A 14,559-nucleotide genomic window follows, 5' to 3' on the forward strand; every position below is an offset into this window, starting at 1 on the left:
TTATTTTATCAAGCTTATAATATAAATAGATGTTTGACCTGGGTGCCCGTGTTCCCACTCCCTAAGGCTGACGATATACAGTGCTCCTTTATCTTTATCAAGATTTATCAAATCTTTATCAAGATTTCAAAGATGACAGAGAATAGTTACCTGCTGGATGTTACCTTCTGGAAAATACAGTGAGAAGATATTGGTGTCACCATGCTAGCACACTGAAGGGGAAGAATCAGCCCTAAAACTCAGAGCACAAGGACAGAATGAGCAGCTCTAAGACATCAAAGTAATAGGGCAGCAGCAAGCAGGCAGGAGGGATGGAGGAAGGTCTTATGAAATGCAGTGAGCAAAGCCCCAGATATCCCTCACGCTAGAGGCAGAGCTGACTGGCCGCCTAGCAGCAGCATTGCTTCTTGCAACAGCACTTCTGCTGGCAACAGCACTTCTGCTGGCAACAGCCCTTCCCACCGCCGCAGCCACATGAGCCACAGCCACACGAGCCACAGCCACATGAGCCACAGGAGCGGCGGCAGCAGCAGACCACGGGGGTACTGCAGCAGCCCCCGCAGCAGCCGCAGCAGCAGGGGCAGCAGGCGGAGCAGCAGCCCACACGGTAGCACCTGCAGGTGGTGCAGCTGCCACAGCCGCCACCGCAGCCGCCACAGCCGCCACAGCCACCACAGCCACCGCCGCAGCCACCGCAGCCACTGCTGCAGCCACCGCAGCCACCACAACTTCCACAGCCACAGCACCCCATGGTGTCAGGAGAGTAAGGACTCAGGAGAGGTGAGGAGGTAGACTCAGGAGGTGAGGGAGGTCTGGTGCTCTGTGCTTCACGGACCCTTATATACCTGCTTCTGGGCCCAACCCCGGGCATGTGGCCACTTCCTTGTTGTGATTTGCACCAACTTCCTTGGCCGAATTTCACAAGACCCTGAATGTATTTCCTCATTGAACACCTCTGACTTCATAGAATTGTTTTAGCATTTACTTCTTCCTCCAGTTGCGCTTTTAATAAACAACATGTTTCTGAATGTTTAATCTAGTTTGCATCGAGCAGTCTTCAAGCGCAAGGATGACCAGCACAGGAGTCTCCCGGGATGAAAGCTCATGCATTCTGTGAGCATCGGGGTCCCTTCTCCGAGTGATCGTCTTTCCCTGGGTTACAGGCAAACCTTTCTCTGCTCGCAGGTAGTCTTTGCTGAATGCCAGAGAAGGTGGGATCCCCCTTAGGGAAGCAAAGCTAACCCATCTGCTTCTTTTCACATGTCATAAAGTTCTCAGGCTACAAAATCCAGAAGTTTTCTCATTGATTTTCAGATTCACTTGGTCCTTGACTCATGGGTCAAAAGATGGGAAGGTCACTTGGAAAGGGATTGCTCTGGGGCTGGAGGGTTTGTGATGATATAATTCAAAAAGAGCTTCCCGCACCAGCTCACATCTCCCTGTGTTCTGCACTCAAGGGGTAGTGGGTGGAGCCAAGTTGGCTCCAAGGCCCAGGAAAACCATGGTTCCTCTGTGCCTCAGTTTCCTTCATTTGGGTTAAGTCATATCTATTTTTTTTAAGTAGACTGTGTGTGTGTGTGTGTGTGTGTGTGTGTGTGTGTGTGTGTGCCAACTTGGCTCCACCCACTACCCCTTGAGTGCAGAACACAAGGAGATGTGAATCTTTTTTTTAAATTTAATTTAAATCAATTAATGAACTTATAATGTATTATTAGTTTCAGAGTAAAGTAGACTATATTTTTTAGACCAGTTTTAGGCTCACAGCAAAACTGATCTGAAGGTTCTGAGATTTCCCATATACTCCCTGTCCCCACACGCAGTCTCTCCCAACCATCAGCATCCCGCCCAAGTGGGACAGTTGTCACAGTGGAGGAACCTAACTCGACGTGTCATTATCTCCCAAAGTTCACTGTTTTCTCTCCGGCTTGCTTTTGGTGTTATAAATTCCCTGAGTTTTGGCAAATGTATAATGACAGGTAGCCACCATTATAGTATCACACAGAGCCGTGTTCTGCCTATCTGTCCCTGTTTCTCTACAAATCTCTGTCTCCAGTTTTAACTTTTCCAGAATGTCTTCTCATTGTAATAATTCATGTTTAATTTGAAAAATGTGCAGTGGACACTTGAACAACTTAGGTTGGAACTCCATGGTTTCACTTGTAAGTGCATTTTTTTAAATAAATACAGTATAGTTGTGTAAATGTATTTTCTCTGCCTTGTGATTTTCTTTTTCCTTTTTTTTTTTTTAAAGGTTTTTATTTATTTGACACAGAGAGAGAGTGCACAAGTAGGCAGAGCAGCAGGCAGAGAGAGAGGGGGAAGCAGGCTCCCCCCCAAGCAGGGAGCCCAACTCGGGGCTTGATCCCAAGACCCTGGGATTGTGACCCCAGCCGAAGGCAGAGGCTAACCATCTGAGACGCCTAGGCACGCCACTACCTTGTGATTTTCTTAACAGTATTTTTTTTTTCTCTAGCTTATTTAAAGTAAGAACATAGTATATAATATATATAACATATAAAATGGGTGAGTCGAGCCACTGCCTTGTGATTTTCTTAACAGCATTTTTTTTTCTCTAGTTTATTTAAAGTAAGAACATAGTATATAATATATATAACATAAAATGGGTGAGTCGATGTTTTATGTTATCAGTAAGGCTCCTAGTCAACAGTAGGCTATTAGTAGTTAAGTTTTCGGGAAGTCAAAGGTTATAGTTTAAACTGTGTGTGGGGGGTTTGGTGCCCCAATCCTGCATTGTTCAAGGGTCAACTGTATACAGTTTATGCTCTGCCTAGCTTTGTGTCACCAGGCCTAAAATAATCACAGTAAAATCTTGACTACTACATATTGAGGTTCACAATAAATGTAGCAACCTTACTTTGTCACTGTAGCTTCCATTTCTAGCTTTCGTAGAAGAAAGAAACTAATCACAGGTACCTTATCTTGTTTAGTGTCCGAGCAGTCCTAGGAGGTAAATGCCATTAGAACTGGTTCAGAGGGGTCAAGGTACATGCTGAGTGTCCCACCTGGGGTCTGAGCCAGGATTCCGGCTCAACTCTGCTTCACCTTGGCTGAGCATAACAAAGGGACAACTATGTCCCTTCAATTGTAAGATCTGCTCTGTTTTCTCAGAACCTACTGCTGACATGTCCAGGCTCTGTTTTTCCTTTCGGCTGTAACTTTGAGATTCAACATCACTCGCAGGGATTACAACTAGTTCCTGTCATATTTAACGTATATTGGGTAGAGTAGTGGTCCTCTGAGGCTACGCTTCTCTGCAGAAATGCCTGCAGTTCTGAAGGAGCTCCCGGGTCTCATGATCACTTGAGTCCCCTCTGCAAATGTCGCCGTATGCTGCAAAGCCTAAGGAAATGACACATGACCTTGGCCTTCACAACTAAGTTTAATTTCTTGGATTTTTTTTTTATATTCAGAAAGATACTATGACTGGTTATTAAAAAAAACTATATTTCAAGAAGGATACCTCACCACCCCCATTTTCCTCACCTGTGGCCTTTTGAGAGTTTTCTGGTCTTACTCAAAGCTCAGCTGAAACATGTTGTGTCTGTATCATCATTGCCCACAAAGCATTGCCACTTTTTCTACTCCTTTTTTCTGCCGTCATGTTGCCAGATTATATACTTTGTGTTCCTGACCGGACTGAGCTCCTTGAAGTCTGGGGTCATATTTTATTTATATTTTCATTCCCGTATCAGGAACACAGAAATGAATTGAGAAAGGGAAAGATTGGTGGGAGGTGAGTCCAAAATGCATCGGCTGAAATACTATCCCCCATTGTGATGGTATTAGGAGGGGGGCTCTTGGGAGGGGATCAGGTCATGAGGGTGGAGCCCTCATGAATGGGATTAGTGCCCTTAGTCAGGGACCCCAGAGAGCTCTCGCCTCCTGTTTCCACGATGTGGAGATACATCTAGAAGTCAGCAACCATGAAGAGGGGTCTCACCAAAACTCACCATGGCAGCATTCTGACCTTGGATTTCCAGCCTCAAGAACTGTGAGTGTTTATAAGGCACCCAGTGTTTGGTATTGTGTTTGAGCAGCCCAAACTAAGACAGATGTGATCAGGCAAAGGAATTTGGCCCCAAAATCTTATCACACTGAAGGTTTCCAAAATGACACTGAGGAGGACGCAGTGGCAGATCTTGGAAAAGATAGGGTCTTCTTACCCAGCCTGTTAGCAACAGGAACAGAGGGGGAAGGAGGCATGGGATATAAGTCCCAGGCCAAAGTTCCAAGATGGTAGATTTGTCCACAGCATTCTCCCAGCTCTGGTTTTATAGCCTCTTTCCTATTTCTTGGATCACTACCTTTCTATTCCCTGCAACCAAGGTCTCTTGGAAACCATTTTGAGCTCCCGGGGGTACAGCATAGTATACAAAGTTCTTGTCCCCAGGCCCCTTTGCCTGGCTTCCTGTCTCTTCAGCCATGTTTGTGCAACCAGGAGTCAGGAGGGAAGCCTGCTTCTTCAACAAAGTTGCCCACCTGTTTCCCTCACCAAGCATAGCCTTTCTCTGTATTCCCTTTTCCCCCTCCTGCGGGGGTGAAAGATAGAATGCTGGGTTGTGCTGACAGGCAAAACAGCAGAGACTCATGTGGCTTTTTGCTTTGTTTTGATTTTGTGCTGTGCTCTACTTCATTTTTTAAAAGGGGCTAGGATTTCATTCTGTTGGCATCACTAGCATTTCCTGTGATTTTTCTTACTACTGACCGCCTGCCTCCCTGTGGTATTTGACACAAAAGAAAGTGATGAGAGCACAAATCAAGTAACTCCATCCAACAACCATTTTTTGAGCTCTGGCCTCTTGTCAGTATTGTGGCAGGGATCAGTCAGCGTGGGTGAGCCCCTCCCCGGCCTCACTCACCAGCCACCCCACCTATTTCACCCCTTCTGAATCATATGTCCCGGGGGTTCTCTCTAAAAATTTAAAAAGAGAGAAGAATTTCATACAAAATCCTTTTGCGGACTTCAAGGGCTAGTTCTGAACTTGCCTCCTTTGCCCAAGTGCTAGGATATGGGATATTTCCCTTACATTTTGGTAGCGCTCTGGATCTCAATGGGGGGCTATTTTGTCCATGTCTGGAGACATTTGGGTTGTCATCACTGGGAGAGAGTTTGCCATAATTAGTCAGAGGCCAGGAATGCTGCTCAGTATCCTAGAATACATAGGACACTTCCCACGACAAGGAGCTGTCTGGCTCAAAATGTCGGTGCCACCAAGGTTAAGAACACTTACCACTGCTTTATCTTCCCAAAGTATTTTCCAAAGAATTTTCTCAGCTATCATTTCAAAGCAATATAGTCACCTGAGACTCACCTAAAAAAAATACGTCTCAGTAATAAAGAAGCATTCAGCCCCTGGCATAGATGATGTTCTGTGTTGGGAGGTTCGTGATGGACCATTTTGTGCCATTATTTGGTGTATGTTTTAGAACAGGATCTAAGGCTGAGTGTATGGCCACCCCTAGGAGACCATAGGAAACAGGCAAAATGGGTCATGTCAGTAGCTTTCAAATATACCCTGAATATGAATTTAAAAAGAGATGCACATAGTTAAAGTACTTCTCTTCATCTGCCTGCCATCGCGGGCATACCATTTTTCAGGTAGTTTCCTCTTAGATTGCATTTGATATGCCAAGCACTCAGATTCATGTTTTGTTGTAATTAGGAAAAGTCTTCATATTTTGAATGTGATAGAAATCATAAAAGAGGAGCCGTTGCAAATATTTACTTGTGCTTTCTAAGCAGCCTCCCAAGGTGAAAGGTACTACACAGCAGTACACGGTGGCCGGCTGGACGGCTCTGTAGCAGGGAGTGAGACTTTCATTCTTTGGTAAACATCTTTGATGAAGGTAGCAAGGCTGATTCTGCAGTCATCAAGGACATTCAGCCTGATGCTCCTTTTATTTCTCCAGTCTTTGGTAAGAGGACTTCTGGGCTGGGCACGGAAAAAGCCCCCTTCCTGATGTTCATTGTCGCTGTGCGTCAGCCCATTGGTTCAGCCCCAGGATGTTATGCTGTGTGGGCTTTCTTAGCATGTCCGTGGCTGTTGACAGCATCCCCTTCTCCATGGCTCCCAGGAGCCCTTGCTGGAATTTTTAGGGCATTTATTTGACTTAGAAAAATAAACAAATAACCTAATAAATCCAGCCAACATCACAAAAAAGGAAGTAATTAATAGATTATGAGATTTTTCCCATGATGACTGAACTAAATAGCATAGTGAAGCGGTCATGTGTCTCACTGTCCCTACCCCCAGATTGGGTATATAAGGGGCTCCCCCAGCAGAAGGCGGCATCAGACCTCCCTCACCTCCTGAGTCTCCATCCTCACCTCTCCTGAGTCCTTACTCTCCTGACACCATGGGGTGCTGTGGCTGTGGAAGTTGTGGTGGCTGCGGTGGCTGCAGCAGTGGCTGCGGTGGCTGCGGCGGTGGCTGTGGTGGCTGTGGCGGCTGTGGCGGCTGCGGTGGCGGCTGTGGCAGCTGCACCACCTGCAGGTGCTACCGTGTGGGCTGCTGCTCCGCCTGCTGCCCCTGCTGCTGCGGCTGCTGCGGGGGCTGCTGCAGTACCCCCGTGGTCTGCTGCTGCCGCCGCTCCTGTGGCTCATGTGGCTGTGGCTCGTGTGGCTGTGGCTCATGTGGCTGCGGCGGTGGGAAGGGCTGTTGCCAGCGGAAGTGCTGTTGCCAGCAGAAGTGTTGTTGCAAGAAGCAATGCTGCTGCTAGGTGGCCGGCTGGCTTCTGGGAAGATGCTGCAGGTAACTGTCCCATTAATAAGATTTTCTTTCTTCTTGACAGTCCTCCCGGATTTGAATGTCACCAAGGGTGACATGACACTGGTTATCAGGCTAAGGAGTTTAATACAGATCGCCTGGTCCCTGAGATCCTGCCTCTAAATGGAAAACACCAACACAATCCCCCATCCATCACCAAAGTGTGAGCCCAACAAAATAGAGTGATGATTGTTAATGCTATCCTTTCTTGAAATGTGACCGCTGAAATATGTGTTTCTACTCCTTTCCTCCTCTTTTTATGACTTCTATATTCCAAATCTCTGCTAGTTTCTGTTTCTGTAAACCTAAGACAATGATTTTCCTAATAAACCACATAAAACTGATATTCAAAGTCTCACCAATGTCTCCTCTCTTGTCCTTACTCGACGGTGTCTCACCCAAGGATGTGATTACACCCATCAAAGTAAGACCCCTGGTGTTTGTTTAAGATGGGTTTGGAGTAAGTAATGAGTAATCTGTCATTAATAGGTTTTCATACGATGGTCATATTTGGTGGCTTCAACTATCCTCCTCTGCAAGCCAGCAAAAAGATTCGGGCAACACTGTATCAACACTCTCTTTCCACCTCCGGATCCCACTTTTCTGTAAGATTTTGATCTCGGTGTCTACAGTCAGGGGAAATTTAATACCTAAAGCAATGCGTACTTATTTAGGTTTTAGTTATTTCTGTCTGGTCCTATTAACAACCTAAAATCTGACTGCATATTAATGAGAATTTTTATTCCATCACCAGTACTAGTTAACTGTGTCTTTGTCAGGTTGTGGTCACAAAATACTAGTGTGATCACAAGAGAATAAATCTATTAGTAGATATTGTGAGATACCCAAACACTTTCTTCACTTAGACTATATTCTGTCATATCAAAATATACTATAAGGACTGAAAAATTAAAATGTCACCATGGGAGAGGATGCCTGGATGGCTCAGCGGGTTAAGCATCTGACTTGATTTCTGCTCAGGTCAGGATCTCAGCGTCAGGAGATCCAGCCCTAGGTGGGACTCAGCAGGGAGTCTGCCTGAGGATTCTCTCCCCCTCTCTCTCCCCCTCTGCCCCTCCCTCCACTCATTCTTTCTTTTTTTCTACATAAATAAAATCTTTAAAACACCATAATGGGTTGTCTTCAGACCACATGTCTCAGTGTCCCTTGAAGGCGAAACCACACACAATGTATGTAACTGATGAACCCACATTCAGAGTGCAGTACCCTTTCATATGAATGACACTTTAGACTTTTCTACTTAATCTGTTTCTTGTGGAAAGCAAGGGACAGAGCCAGGGGCAGAAGGGCGCAGCTCAACGTTTCAGGCAGCCCACAAGATCTCGGGTCCTCTCTCTTTCTCTTCCATCCAAGAAGTACTCAAAGACAGTAACTGCTTCAGAACATTGCCCTGAACAGAACAGCAGGAGACCCCAGCACAAGGAGCAAGGGAAAAGCACACACCAAATTCCAGTGTTGGGGATGCTTCCGATGAGGCCCTGCTGGGGTTCACAGGATTCAAGCAGAAATGGGTACCTCCTGCCTGGTGCAAGTCTGTGTTCACAGACACCCAAAGGATGGTGGGTGATACTGTCTGCTGGGAGGGGCATTACTTGTTACCACTTGCCAGCCTTCACACTAATGTGTACATCAAAGGAACGAGGAAATAATATGAAATAGATTGCTTCACGTACCACTGGGGATCACCAACTCGGACAGACACTCCTGGGCATGGCGGGACACAGGAAAACAATCCAGGGCTGGGAGCATTCCTGCACTAACGGAAGTAGCTTAGGTCTGAGTGATAAATGTTTACTTTTGAGGATACAGGGAAATAAGACATTGGCACCAGCAGCATGATATTTTTATAGATACACCATATTTCCTGATTTTACAAATGCATAGAGAGTAACTACAAGGTGTTAGACACTATTCTAGGCACTAAGAGTACATCAGTGAACAAGACATATAAAAAGTCTCATTCTCATAGACCTAACATCCTAGTTGTGGGAGTGAGATAATAACACTAAGGAAATGAGTATATCATATGGTATGTTAGAGACCAAAGACAGAACATACAAATGGTCAATGACCAAACCATATACAAAAACAGAACTCTCACCTATAATCAGCAGCAACCAGGCAGGAAACCAGCCTTTATCTAAGCAAGTTATGCAGGCAGCCCATCTTCTACCTGCAGGTCAGATTTCCAGAAACCTGATCATTATCTCCAGCAAACAATCCAGGAAGTCAAGTAATAAATCCTGTAATAATCAGCCCCAACTGGTCAGGACCTGATCAGTCACTGGCAGCTTCCCAGATTTCTTCCCCTGCTTGCAACTTAGGACCAACTAGAGAGAGCCAGATATGCCCCCCTTCAACCAGTCACATAGGATGCCCTGCTGCTAGTTAGCCCACCTCCACCTTCCTCCGGCCACAGGCTCCCATCAGGGCACACTGGGAGCCTCTCCTTTTCCACCTGAAAGCCTCTGCCAAAATGCAAGCCAGAATCCCTTTGCTGTAGTGAGCTCTGAATAAATAAACTTTGTTCTTGTTGATCTCCATTTATTTCCAGGAGACTTAACAACTCCACCCTTAGGGCATGTAGGAATTCTCCCACACATGCTCTAACAGATAGATAAAAAATGTTCATAGCAGCACTGTCAAAAACAGCAAAACCCTAGAAACAACAGAAATTCGCCTCATCCAGAGAGTAGATGAACAAATGAATTTTAGTGTATTCACAGGAAGGAATGTATATAGGTGTAATAAATCCGTGTCCAAAGATAAGCAAAGAAAGGGTGAGCATAGGTTTTAGGGTAAGGATTAACCTGGGTGTAGGGGTGCAAAAGAAAGGGTTGGGGGTGGTGAGGAACCTTTTAGACCATGATGTCAAGGCATTATCCTGTTACATTATCCAAATAATTGGCAAACTAAATAAAGAAGACTATTCTTGGAGTATATTAAGAACCAGAGGTTACAGTCCATTGCTTTCTGTGCCATGGAGGTCCTTAAAAAAATAAAGTATGGTAAAATGTGATGTCATGAGGTCATGGTGAAGGTGGAAGACATTTGAGCACAGAACAGGAAGTGCGGAGGGAGTGAGGTGTCCAGTTTTCAGGGTCAAGAGCACTGGGGACTGTGGGGCTATAAACAGAGGAGAGGGCTGGGAGCCGGTGTTCAGCAAGGTGGTGGGGGTGGGGGGGCGAGGAATTGCATCTCAACTGTCAGTCCAGGTCATTGCAAACTTCAGCCAGGCTGTGGGTGTCAGAGTCCCCCTGAGGAGGGCAAGTTAGAGATAAGATCACCTGACTTTCTCTGCAGAAAGATTACTGTAATTGTACTTTGAGAATTGACGATGGCAGGGGTGGGATGGGTGCCGCTCCACCCTGAGGAAGCTCTTTTTGGGGGTGGGGGAGTGGAGGGGGCAGTGAGAGAATCCCTCAGGGCATGAGGACCTGGCTGATATTTCGTTTGCTGTGCTGCTTTGGAGCTGTTTGGGTAGACCTGATTCTCTTTAGGCACCTACTTGCCTGGGGCGGGGGTGGGGATGGGAGGGGAGACTGTGGGTCCTCTTGTTCAAGCCAATCATCACAGATGGTCTGGAGCACTGGCCTTGGGTCTCTAGAAGAGATGTTCCAGTTCAATTTTAACCCCCCAATGAAGGAGAGAGTGTGAGAATGAATACGACAGAGTTACGCACTTTTCAACAGAGGCGTAATATTCCCAGGCCACATCCCATGTGTTGCTTGGACTTAAAAACTCTGAGCATCTGGAGGTAGGGCTGTTGGTTAATTGGGTTCTTAGGTCATTGTCCTGCTGTGACCCTGGGGGCAGGAGGCAGACCCTATCCAGGAGGGTGGGAATAAAGTGGAATTTACCCTGAAGGGAACAGATTTTCCCACCTTCCACCATCTGAGCCAGCCCTGACAGATTTCAGAATAGGACATGGGGTGAGGCCCTGCCTGGGGCAGGTGAATCCTTCTTCTTTCAATGGAGTTGAATTGTGGTTTGTGACTCCAAAGGGAGCAAAGATGCTGGTGGGCCTCCTGAAGGAAGAGGAGGGGTAGGCAGTAAAGTGGAAGGAGGTGGGAAGAGGCACCTGCGTATGAAGAGCATGGCTTGTATTTGATCGTGGTTTAAATCACGCCCTGTTATCTTTGAACCTGCAGAGACTTGCCATTAGTTGTAATCTGAGGCCTGAAAGGTCATGGGGAATTAAAGCAAGACTCTGCTCTACCCTTGGGATGAAGAGAGAAGGGAGTGGGCCCGGTGGTTGTAAGAACCGTGGACACCCAGGGCACTCTGCCCTCAGCCCAGCAGAGCGGGGACCCCTGAGAGCCAGTTGGCGGCAGTGGAGGAGCTCCCTGGTGATGTGGGTGGGCGTGCGGTGAATAGGGGCAGCTTTGCCTGGGTGTGGGATCTGGAACCCTAGGGATCTCTCAGGACAAGCTGAGCAAGAGAGTGCCCAGGGCAGTGCAGCAGTGACCACCTGAAGGACTGAATTCCAGCCAAAGCCTAGGGCAGAGCCAGCCATGATCACTGCATGTCTCCCTCTCCCACCCTCCCCTCGCCCCTCTGCTCAAGGGTGCATGCATGAGCTCTCTCTCAAATAAATAAAATAAATCTTAAAAAAAATAATATATGGAATCCAAATGGTTATTATGCAGATTAAATGAGTCAGTGCCTGGCACAAAATAAGACTTCAATAAATGTTACCTATACATTACATCTTTTCTCGCTTCTGATTATTTCCTTGGAGCAAACTCTTAAAGGTGGACTGACTAGATCAAAGATTATCCATGCTTTGCTGATAAAAGCTATGAATTTGCTCTCTATACAATGTTTATCAGTTATTCCCAGCCACTGTGCCTGAGGGTTTCTTTATACTCTGCAACCAACACTAGATATGATTAAAACAATGTTTTGCTAATTCAGCAGATGAGAAAATTAATGTTTTTTTTTATTAGTGAAGTCCACTGTAAAAAAACCGCACAAAAACCCAACTTTAACCTTATATCATGAACTCCCACGGACCTAGCTTTAACAATCATTAATTCATAGCCAATTATTTTGAAACAAATCTGTAAGAATTAAAAGTATAACCACAACACCATTGTCATGCCTAACAATTAAGAATGCTTCTTTTTTAAAGAGAGAGAGAAAACAAGCTAGGTGGGGGAGGAGCAGAGGGAGAAGGGAAAGAGAGAAGCCCAAGCAGTCTCCATGCTCAGTTCGGAGCCTGATTAAGGGTCTCCATCTCACAACTCTGAGATCATGACCTGAGCCATAATCAAGAGCTGGACACATAACTGACTGAACCACCCGGGGGCCCCTAAGAATAATTTTTGATTAATATCTCTTAGTAATTAGTTATGTTCAAATTTCCCTAAATATCTTAGTTTTGCAACAGTTACCTTACACCAGTTAGAATGGCCAAAATTAACCTGACAAGAAACAACAGCTATTGGAGAGGATGTGGAGAAAGGGGAACCCTCTTACACTGTTGGTGGGAATGCAAGTTGCTGCAGCCACTTTGGAAAACAGTGTGGAGATTCCTTACGAAATTAAAAATAGAGCTACCCTATGACCCTGCCATTGCACTACTGGGTATTTACGCCAATGATACAGATGCAATGAAAAGAAGGGCCATATGCACCCCAGTTTTCATAGCAGAAATGGCCACAATCGCCAAACTGTGGAAAGAACCAAGATGCCCTTCAACAGACGAATGGATAAAGAAGATGTGGTTCATTTATACAATGGAATATTACACCTCCATCAGAAAGGATGAACACCCAAACTTTGGTATGAACATGGACGGGTCTGGAGGAGATTATGCTGAGTGAAATAAGTCAAGCAGAGAGAGTCAATTATCATATGGTTTCACTTACTTGTGGAGCATAAGGAATAACATGGAAGACATTTGGAGAAGGAAAGAAAAAGTGAGTTGGGGGAAATCAGAAGGGGAGATGAACCATGAGAGACTGTGGACTTTGAGAAACAAACTGAGGGTTTTGGAGGGGAGGGGCATGGGGGGATGGGTGATCCTGGTGGTGGGTATTATGGAGGGCACGGATTGCGTGGGACACTGGGTGTGGTGCATAAACAATGAATCTTGGAACACCGAAAAAATAAAATAAAATTTAAAAAAATTAAAATAGAAAAATAAAAAATAAAAACAGTTATCTAGTTAGGGTTCTAAGAAAACTCATGTGTCCCTAGAACTGCTCAGTTGAGGCCTTTCCTGTCTATTCTAACCTGAGTTTCCCCTGCAGCCCTCTCTGTGTCCTTGCAATTTGTCTTTGCTGTACAGTGGGTTAGTTTTCCATGGCTGAATTCTGGAGTTGGAAGACTCCATCCCCATGGAATCATCTAACTCTCTGGAATTCCAGTAATCAGATCTAGTGGCCTGTTAGGATTCCATATCTAGTTTTGGATAAGCTTGCTTCATTGGTGGTATTGAATTCTTCTATCAAGAGATACATCATTCTATTGTCTCACTCTGTATGATATAGTAATCCCTGGCTAGTCACTACTGACATCCATGAACTCATTAGGACTGCTTTTTCCTTCCTCTTCATTACCTGGGCTCTATCTGCAGAGGCAAATATCCTCTTCTCAACTCTTTGGTTACTCTGAGGTATGTTTTACTTACGAAAGGCAGAGTAAATGCCTGATTCTCCACCCCACCATTTTTAAAAACCAGTTTCAAAATAATGTGTTAATTTTCTGACATCTTCCAAAGATGACTATGAGGTTTACTTTTTATTTTTTGGTATCATTATGAACTCATGTGTTTAAAAATATCTAATGTGTTCAGTATATTACAGTTATTATTATTTTTTGATGCTCAAAATGTCACCTCAATGTGACTCCGTTATACTTTGTAGCTTCCTGTTTTCCAGAGTGACAAGATGTTCAGAGCTCAACTTGTGCATTTCATGACCAAACCAGGAATCACCTATTTTTCAAGGAGCTCTGGTTTATTATTTTTTTAAAAATGTGTGATTCTGTCCTTTGTACATTTTTTCCATATGGATTTGTAAGAACTCTTTACATATGAAGATATTTGTATTTTGTCTGTCAGATGAACATATATAGTTTTCCCAGTTAAAAAAAAATTGAGACTTCATGTTGAGTTATGTTAACATTTTTCTTATTAGTGAAGAAATGTGGAGTTCATATTGAGTTGTTGGCAAATGTTTAAATATAAATTGTACATATTAATATTTTTCTTATGAGTTTTGGTCTTGGTGCCATAATAAGCAAGACCTTCCCCATTCTAGGAATATAAAACTATTCTCCCATAGTTTTTATACTACATCATGGTTTTAATTTTTATATTTCAATATAAAGTATAAATATTGAAATATCTTTATGTAAATATTTAAATAAAAAAATCCATCTGGAATTTATGGAGATTTGGTGTGATGTAAAGTTTTTATTTTTTAAAAAAGTCACTGTTATGCTATTGTTATGCATGTTGGTTCCACTGACAGAAACTAGAGTAAGAATACATGGGACCAGCTGGGTGATGGACATTGGGGAAGGTATGCGCTATGGTGAGTGCTGTGAATTGTGTAAGACTGATGAATCACAGACCTGTACCCCTGAAACACATAACACATTATATGTTAATTTAAAAAATTAAAATTAAACTTAAAAAAGAATACATGGGACTTCTCCATAATATTTTTAAAATTATAAATCTACACGATTTTTAAAATAATGGAAAAAAATCATTTTTTTGTTGTTGCTGTTGGTATCC

General features: G+C 44.3%; 1 long non-coding RNA gene and 1 pseudogene across 1 annotated transcript; one reads left to right on the forward strand and one right to left on the reverse strand.

The window, feature by feature from the left end:
- The first annotated feature begins 687 nt into the window (after positions 1-687).
- Positions 688-5,848, forward strand: LOC116867722. Its single transcript, XR_004382655.1, has 3 exons — positions 688-780; positions 1,041-1,113; positions 5,765-5,848. It is a non-coding gene; the product is annotated as an uncharacterized LOC116867722 (long non-coding RNA).
- Positions 5,849-5,909: 61 nt separating this feature from the next.
- On the reverse strand, positions 5,910-9,353 carry LOC116867922 (annotated as a pseudogene).
- Positions 9,354-14,559: the final 5,206 nt, after the last annotated feature.

Source organism: Lontra canadensis, unplaced genomic scaffold (genome assembly GCF_010015895.1).
Source record: "Lontra canadensis isolate GAN:19392208 unplaced genomic scaffold, GSC_riverotter_1.0 scaffold13, whole genome shotgun sequence".
Lineage (NCBI taxonomy): Eukaryota > Metazoa > Chordata > Mammalia > Carnivora > Mustelidae > Lontra > Lontra canadensis.